General features: G+C 53.8%; 1 protein-coding gene across 8 annotated transcripts in view; it reads left to right on the top strand.

Annotated features, from left to right (window-relative positions):
• The first annotated feature begins 1,156 nt into the window (after positions 1-1,156).
• The window catches only part of RNF152 (ring finger protein 152), a 79,132-nt gene continuing 72,467 nt past the window's right edge, over positions 1,157-7,821 (top strand). For 3 of the 8 annotated variants that reach the window (XM_019463868.2, XM_053902781.1, XM_053902782.1), the window contains exon 1: positions 1,267-1,565. The gene's annotated coding sequence lies outside the window, so the exon portion shown is untranslated. Of the gene's footprint in view, positions 1,566-2,781; positions 2,906-3,556; positions 3,670-4,459; positions 5,691-7,821 lie in introns of those variants that run through there. The other 5 variants (XM_053902778.1, XM_053902780.1, XR_008422294.1 and 2 more) reach the window with 4 other exon arrangements.

Raw genomic sequence — 7,821 nt, 5'->3', positions numbered from 1 at the left:
CCCATCTAGTTTTCACTCCTGCCAGGTGCAGCGAGGAACTTCAGGGAACGAAGGGAAAAGGGGTAGGAGCCAAGTGAACGCTTTAGTTAGGAGAGAACTGACAGCCATCGAGCTATAAACCTGTCCCTGGGTGACTGATTTCTGTATGTGCTTAGTGACAACACATTTGGAAAGACCATTAACAGGTTTTACTCGTGGAACAAGGAGGGTCGATTGAGTACACTTTGAATTTTAGTAGGTCATACAGGGCCCTCTCGTTGGTTCACAGGGTTTCCTTTCCTTGGGAGAAGCACTTCAATGAGCTTTTGGCAAAGGTTAGAATGGGAGTTCTTTCTTCGTGGACAAGACAGTAGGACAGAAAGACAGCTCCACTCCAGCAGGAGTGGAAAGGCTGCATATGCTCTGTTGATGGATTCAGTAAAGCCCTGGTGCTGAAGATCCGGGCAGGGTGGTCAAGGCTGATCTTTACCAGAGTCATAGAATAGAGTTTTGGATCTTCATTCTGCATAGAAATCCTTTAAAAAGAGCACGGATACCCTCCTCTACGGGCGACTCCCCCTCCTTCATTCCCCAATGTTGCAGTCACAACAAGAGGCAAGAGACCAGGTCTTTACATTTCCTTGGAGGAAGTAGTCATTCTAAGCAGGGTTTCAAGGTGGAGAATAAGGTGGGCCTCGGTGGGTCGCACCTGCCATATAACCCTCAGGACTTGCACCTGCCTCTTTCCTACTCCCCGACCCCTCCCAGGGAGCGAGGCGGTGGTGTGGGGGGGGGGGGGGGGCGGTATCTGTTCCGGCGTCTCCGGACGCGTCCTCCACTCCACAAAAGCAGGACCGCTCCCTGCTTGGATTACGTGAACTTTTAGGGGCAGCCCAAAAGTATCTGAGGTGACGCGGATTCCAGTCCCTCGGTCGCCAGCCGCACATTTGTCCCCGCCAGCCTCTGCCCCCACCTCGGCTCCGCTCTGGAGCCGGCCGAACGCGGCCTCTTCACACCTGATCGTCGCCCAGGTCCCCCCCTTGCGCGGGGGGAAAGACAACGCCGAGGTCCCGGCCGAGGTTGGGCACTTGGGGCGTGGCCAAGGGAGCGCGCGAGCCAGCGTGGGCAGCTCCGCGCTCGGGGTGTCGGTGTGGCAGGCCGGACTGACAGACGCACGTCCCCGACCCGCCGCCGCGGGGGCGTGGAGGGGGGGGAGGTGTCGGAGGAGGTGGAGCCGCCGGGGAGGGGCGGTGCCGCGGGGAGCGGAGCCCGGCCTCCCGCCCCCACCCCCTTCGGTGCCTGGGTCTGGGCGGTGACACAAAAAGCTCCCGCTCGGAGCCGAGCGCCTGGCGGCGGTGTCCGACCGGGAGCGCCGAGGGCGGCGGGCAGGTGGGGCGCCTCCCGCAGGGTCGAGCCGGGGGCAGGGGCTGCGGGCGCCGACGCCGCGCCCCCCGCGCCCGCCCCGCAGCCTGCCGCTGCGCGCGTCTGGCGGAGCGGGTGGCGGGCGCGCCGGGACCACCCCGCGATGCTACCGCTACCGCCGCCGCCGCCTCTGTAGGGAGCGCCCGAGCCCGCTGCGGAGAGAGGTCGGTGACTTTCGGTTTGTTTCTCTGCCCTGGTCCTCCCGGGTCGGGGGCGGCGAGAGGGGCGCGAAGGGCTGGATGTCTTCGCCCCCACGGCGGCCGCGCCCGGAGCCAGGGAAGCGGGGAAGGGGAGCCGCCGCCTGGTGTGTCGGGGGGCGCCTTTTGCACAGTGGATGGGGGGAGTCGGGCCGCAGGGGTCCCGGGAAGGGGAGCGCGGGCCACGGCGGGGCGGCCCCCGGGCGCCGGGGACGGGGTCCCTGGAGTTGCGTGTCTCCGGAGCGCTGGCGGAGTTGGGCTGGCGGCTGGGGCGGGGGAGCGGCGCTGTCGGCGGCTCCTCCGAGTCCTCGGATGCCCCCTGGAGCTCCTGTCCGAGGGAGCGCGTCTCGTGCCCGCGCCGCGCGCGCCCCAGCGGCGCCCCCACCCCGCACGCGCCCCGGGATGGTCCCCTAGCGAGCCCCTGGTCGAGCGCGTTTTCCGCCCCCCAGAAGTTGCCCTCGCGCGCCACTCCGCCGCCCGGGAGCCCCTCTCGGGAGGAGAGGGAGCAGTGGCGGGCCAGATGTTGGGGGGTCTTTTGTGCGGACCCACGTGCCTGGGGCGCCTGCTCCTGGAACGGCAGCGGCAGGACAAAGCAGGCTGGACGCGTGGGACGCTGCACGCGAGGCTGCCGTCCCCGAGCCCGCCTAGGGTGGGGGTGGGGCGGGGGGAGCGCTGCACGGTTTTGGAAAGAGTAGAGAAATCGGCTGAACAGAGTGACAGTGACTTGATGAGGTGGCGGACAGGGGCGAAAGAAAGGATGCTTGTGAATGCAGCGCCGCTGTGTGTGTGTGTGTGTGCGTCTGGGCGGGTGACCGGGCGCCCCGCATTCCCATATAACCTGGTTTACTAGTATATTTTGCTAGTGTGTGTTTGCCCCAAGATGTTATTCTACGCCTTCTCGTCTTTCTTTCCTTTTGAGGGGTTACGGTTGCTGGTAGAAGCTGTGCCACCGGGGAACTTGGGGGCGGGGGAGACTGCAGCGGAGTGGGGGGAGGGGGGTATTTATCCTGTAGAGACAATTAGGGAGCGTTACGCCCCCTCCGCGGCTGGCGGGCGCTCCACGCCTCCGCCGCCTTCCTCCACCTCCCGGTGCACCCACTCCACCGCCGCTGGCCGGGGAGGGTGCTCGGATTTCTTTCTCTGCTGCGCGTATCTAACCCTTACTGCATGTATTTCACTGCAGGCTGAACAAAGCTCAGGCTCAATTGTGCTTCCTGCTTGTCAGCCTCTTGCCTCCCAAACGCGTACCGTTTCCACTTGATGTCATCATGCAGAAGGGGGTGAAAGGGACTCGGTGACAGATGCAGGTAACCCCCAGTAGTCTGGGTAGCCGCCTGGGTGTCTCTGGGTCATTTGGGCCAGCAGTGTTTGCACGGGGCTGTTTGGGTGGTTTCTGCATCCATTCCTTTGCTGTCTGTGTCGAGGAGCCTGGGGGCTGCTGAAACTCCTGGGTCTGAGAAGGAAATTGCAAATGACTTGAAACCTTCCTTTTGAAAAAGTCATTGAGGGCAGGGTGCGTTTGGGGTCGAATAAATTCCACCGGGTTTCTACTGATGGGAATTTTGATAGAATCAATACATAGACAGTTGTGTCTGAATGTGGGGTTTGGATATATGCCTGCTTTCTTATCTGTAGTGATACATTTTGGCTCCAGTCTGGTAATGGATATCGCTTGTTGAAAAGGTATGGCTGGAAGGCCGGTTATACATTTGACCAGTGCTCAATTAGGGCATTGGTCAGATGTAGTAACCTTCTTACGAAATAATGTCTCTCCTCCAAGCCTTCATTGTAATAGTGTTTGCAATATCAGGAGGGACATGCCAGCAGCAAGTTAACTGGGAGGTGGAAGGGAGGGCAGTTGGGGGAGCAGAAAGAGAACAGAGAGCCGGGAGCGTTAGTTAAGTTTCCATTTACATAGCCATGAACCATTAGGCTCTCGGTCTGCATTTTATCTTTAGGTCGTTGGTGCTTTTCCAAAAACTCTGGCCGGTACCTTTCTTTCCAAGGATAGTTCTGCTTCGATGTCGAGCTAACGAAATCTGGGGTTATCTCGATACAGCTCCATGAAAAGGTAACCTTCAGACATACCAGGACACCTTGGCACTGGCATTGTCTCCTAGAGGGCAGAGTCCTGGCATCCTGCACGAGGAGCAGAGAATAAGAATGGTGATGGGGGTGGACTCAAGGTTTATCTTGCTGGGAGAAGCGATTGCGGAGGGCCACGGGCTCCTGGTGCTCTGTCTTCTTGCACTGCAGCCACAGCAGTGCCGTGGCTATGGCAGCCTCTCTCGTCACCATTTCCGCCCCCAAACCCACAGAAAGATAAAATTCAAAAACTTGAAACATGTGTCATTCACCTCTAGGGTAGTTGTGTTTTGAAAGGGGACTTTGAAAAAACAGGAGTGGCACTGGCATTGATCCCTATACTCAGAGCATCCAGGAATCCCTGGGAGAGGTGAGGGAGTTATCTGGTCTCAGCTAGAACAAAGGCCACCGCTTTGGGAAGATCAGATTTGTAATGGTGTTAGGATAGAGGTACTTTGACAAGTAATTTTAATGTCAGCAATAATGCAGGGTGTGTGCTGTGTTCCAGCAAGAGGAAAAGCCACGTGATGGGATAATAGGGAGTGTTAATAATGCAATAGAAACAAAGGGTGTGGTTTTTTTTTTAATAGAAAAAATAAATACCTCACACACAAAATTCCCCATGGGAAGACCAGTTGCCTGCACATGTAAATGCACGTCCAAGAACAAAGATAGCCATAGTGCAGTGTTAGGTTTCCTGTGGTTTTAAACTGTGTGCGGTAATAAATCATAATAAAGTGTTGTATTGATGCTTATTTTGGTTTTTCTTTTTGTAGGTGGAGGCTCCCCGCCCCCAGATGTCTGCAGTAGTGTTTAGCTGTAGGCTGGGGGAGCCCTAGAAGGTTATCAGACCAACCTTTGCGTCCAGTGCCCGAGTCCTTTCTACAATGTTCATTTAATTCATTCAGCAGATGTTTATCAAGCACCTGATAGATCATAGACTGTGAAAGATGCCAAGGGGTGGGGGCGTGGGGTGACTGGAGACATAAAAATGAACCACCTTCAGGGAGCTTCTCAGAGACCTGATTCTGATTAAATTCAAAGGAAGCTAGAGAGAGAGGAACAAAGGGTGGTATTGGACTGCTGAGGGACTATGATCATTGAATGCCTCTTTCATTGGGGAGATCACTACTTCATAAGTGACCGGACCTGTTGTCTGAAGGTGACCTTTTCTCCAGCTCTTCAGCTAAATTCCACGTGAATGTTTAGATTTCACCATTGTTGAAAGGTCATTCTGTTTCATTCTTTATTCCCTCAGAGTTGCTTGAACCTGTCTATCCTGTCTGCACCCTCTACTTTTCAAAGAATTACTTGAATTTTGAAACAAACCCTGCTTTTTTGTATTCTCTGATTTAGGAAACAGTTGGTGGGAGCGGGGAGGCACTTTTGCAGGTTCTGTCTTTTATAAACAGAGACGTATTGGCAATGTAGGTTAGGTTATGTTGCAGTAAGAAATCACCTCCAAATCTCTGGCTAAATACAGATTTCTTTCTCTCCCATACGATGTGTCCTGCGTGGTCAGCAGGTGGGCCTTGCTCGTCATAGTCCCTCTAGGACCCAAAGTGATGGAGGTGTGACCCTGAGTGTGAGTGTGTGTGAGGTCCCTGCAGTGTGGGAAAGGAAACTCTGGAGGATCTTGCTGTCTGTATTCACGACACCCACGTCACCCACAAGTGACTTACATTGCTTTGGCCACAACTAGTCCTATGATGCCATTTGAACCCCAATTCAATATTTCTCGCCCTGCAGAAGGGACAGCTGGATATAGGTGAGCCTCTCTCATGACCTCCGCAGGTGGTGTGGCCTAGATGAGGTTATGAAGTGTGTTCCCGTGGGGCTAGCTCATGCTTTGTAGACGTTGGGTGTTTACGAGTGCCAGTGCGATGAATGAATAATAAATATCTTAAGGAATTTGGTCCTGCCCCACCATGGTATTTACTGATATGTTGGTGTTATATATACTAATGTGATTGTCCATCGATCATCAAATAAAAAATTACAGTGTTCTCTCTTGTTGCCTGTTTTGAGTAGTTGTTTATTCTGAAGCGATAGGCAAGGAGGTAGTTCCAGGGCTAGTTCTAGGAGGTTCTGTGTTTAGCATTATGTAATAGAGAGCTGTTACTTACAGACTTTCTCTCCCTCACCATCTGCCTCTTGTCTAAGACTTCCTGAGTTTGTCTGGAACAGCCTGGGGTAGAGAAGGAGTGGTCGTGGGCCTAATAAGGGCCACAACTAAGATTTCGAGGGGGCAGGCATGTGTGTAGGGTGGCCTTGGGTCACCCCCTTGTTACTCTGGTGTTTAGAAAAGGCACTTTGGATATGTGCTGTTTTCTGGTCACGGGACCGCCAGAACACTGGGTTGGTGTTCTGGCACATTCGTGCTTCCATCAGCCACCACGTTGACAACGTTGACAACGAAGGTGGTCAGTTTTAAAGCCTTCCTCACCACGCTGTCCCTCAAAATGGTTGGGTGCTGAGGAGCAGGCATTGCAAGGGGCTGTGGATTAAGCAGTTGGTGGCTGGTAGAGAGAGTTTGCTGTAGGACGCACCGGTTCCTTAAATACCTTTGTTGGTGTTGTGATAAATGCATGCATGGATTAGAATTTTTAGGATGTGATAAGTACCTGCGGCATAAGCGTGGAATTTAACAAAATAGTATTGCTTCTGGCTCAGTAATCACCTTGCTGAAGTCATTTCTATAAAGACAGCTCTCCCCAGACAGGCGATACGGTAAAATGCCTGCTGGCCCCTGAGTCACAGAGGCTAGAGGACATCAGTGTTAGCCTCAGAATGCAGAGGTTACCCTCTGCTTCCCTGGGGTGACAAACTATTGCATCCAAACGGAGGGAAAGTGGGAAACGAGTGGCGGAGAAACCAGCAGGGAGAACCAAATATAGCCCATCCGGGACCTCCAGGAGCCAAGTCGGGGTGCGTGGGGGCTGGGCTGAGGGCGAGGCGCAGACCTAGCAGGAGGGGAAATGAGGCCCTGAGAGTCTAGGCTCGAAATATATTTGGGAAGCTCCAAAACACACATCTGTATTTTGTTTGGCCTCTTGAGCACCCGCCGCTGTAATTGCACGACGAGGGCGGCCGTCCAGGTGGAGGACACTTGCGGGGTGGAGGTGGCTCCTAGCGCTCCCGTCCCGAAGGTGTGGTGGACAAAGCAAAAGGGAGGAAGGCATTGGTCTTCCTGCTCCCCCACCCCTGGCTTGGTGAGCCACGAGGTGTTCCAAGGAGCCCGCCTTCGCGGTTGAAATCTCCTTCGGATAAAATAAGTCCTTGTTTGATGTTTAAGGATTTTTTTTTTTTTTTTTTTTTTTTCTGGATGACCTACTGTCATCGTAAGACGTAAGGCCAGCAGTGTGTGCGACTTGTTTCTCCTTTGGGTGGTCGTCGAGGCCTGTGGTTTTTCTGGCCCAGACCCTGTATGGCTGCTGAGGCTTGGAGTGCATTTTTTGCAGAATCGTGGGGTGGGGTCGGGGGGGGCTCCTTGTGATCTACTGGGAGCGGAGAGCATGAGTAGGACAGGATGCCTTCTTTGCCACTGGGTTTATTAATTCCTGCGTACCTAACACTCACTGCAAACATCTCGCATGATAAAAGTTATTCTGACATCACACAGGCTTCCTGGGCTATCAGACCGCTTGCGGGGAAGGTATTGATCAAGTGCAGACGAGCCTCTGGTGGAGGCAAAGTCAAGATGAGGTGGAATCTTGGAGGGCCGTGCTCTGTCCTGGTGTTTTCTGATTCACCTTCCATTTATAAATCCAGATAACCACACTTAATACACTCCTCCCTGAGGTTCTGTCAGCATTGATGAGGTTTTGGCAAAAGCTTGGACAGATAAGTGTGAAAATAGGGAGTATTCTTATTAATATTGAAGTTCTGCTGATTAACAGATGAACTTCTGTCCCCACCGCCATATCCCAGATGGGGACCTCATTTCTCTGGACTGTAAGAGTGGGTACCCTTACCTCCTGGCTTTTCCACCCCAATCCATATTACAAAATGCTGATACTCTCAGGACAGTAGGCCGTTTGAATTGTTCATTCCCTTGCATAATAGGGAATGGCTTTCAGTGGCTTCTGCTTTTTGGGGACGAAGTTCCTATTTTTTTAGTCTTCCCTTTAAAGGTTTC

The sequence above is a fragment of the Panthera pardus genome, unplaced genomic scaffold (genome assembly GCF_024362965.1).
Source record: "Panthera pardus isolate Hobbes unplaced genomic scaffold, ASM2436296v1 HiC_scaffold_15, whole genome shotgun sequence".
In the NCBI taxonomy this organism is placed as follows: Eukaryota; Metazoa; Chordata; class Mammalia; order Carnivora; family Felidae; genus Panthera; species Panthera pardus.
Note: the sequence above shows the minus strand (reverse complement) of the source record. Positions and strands in the feature narration are given on the sequence as shown.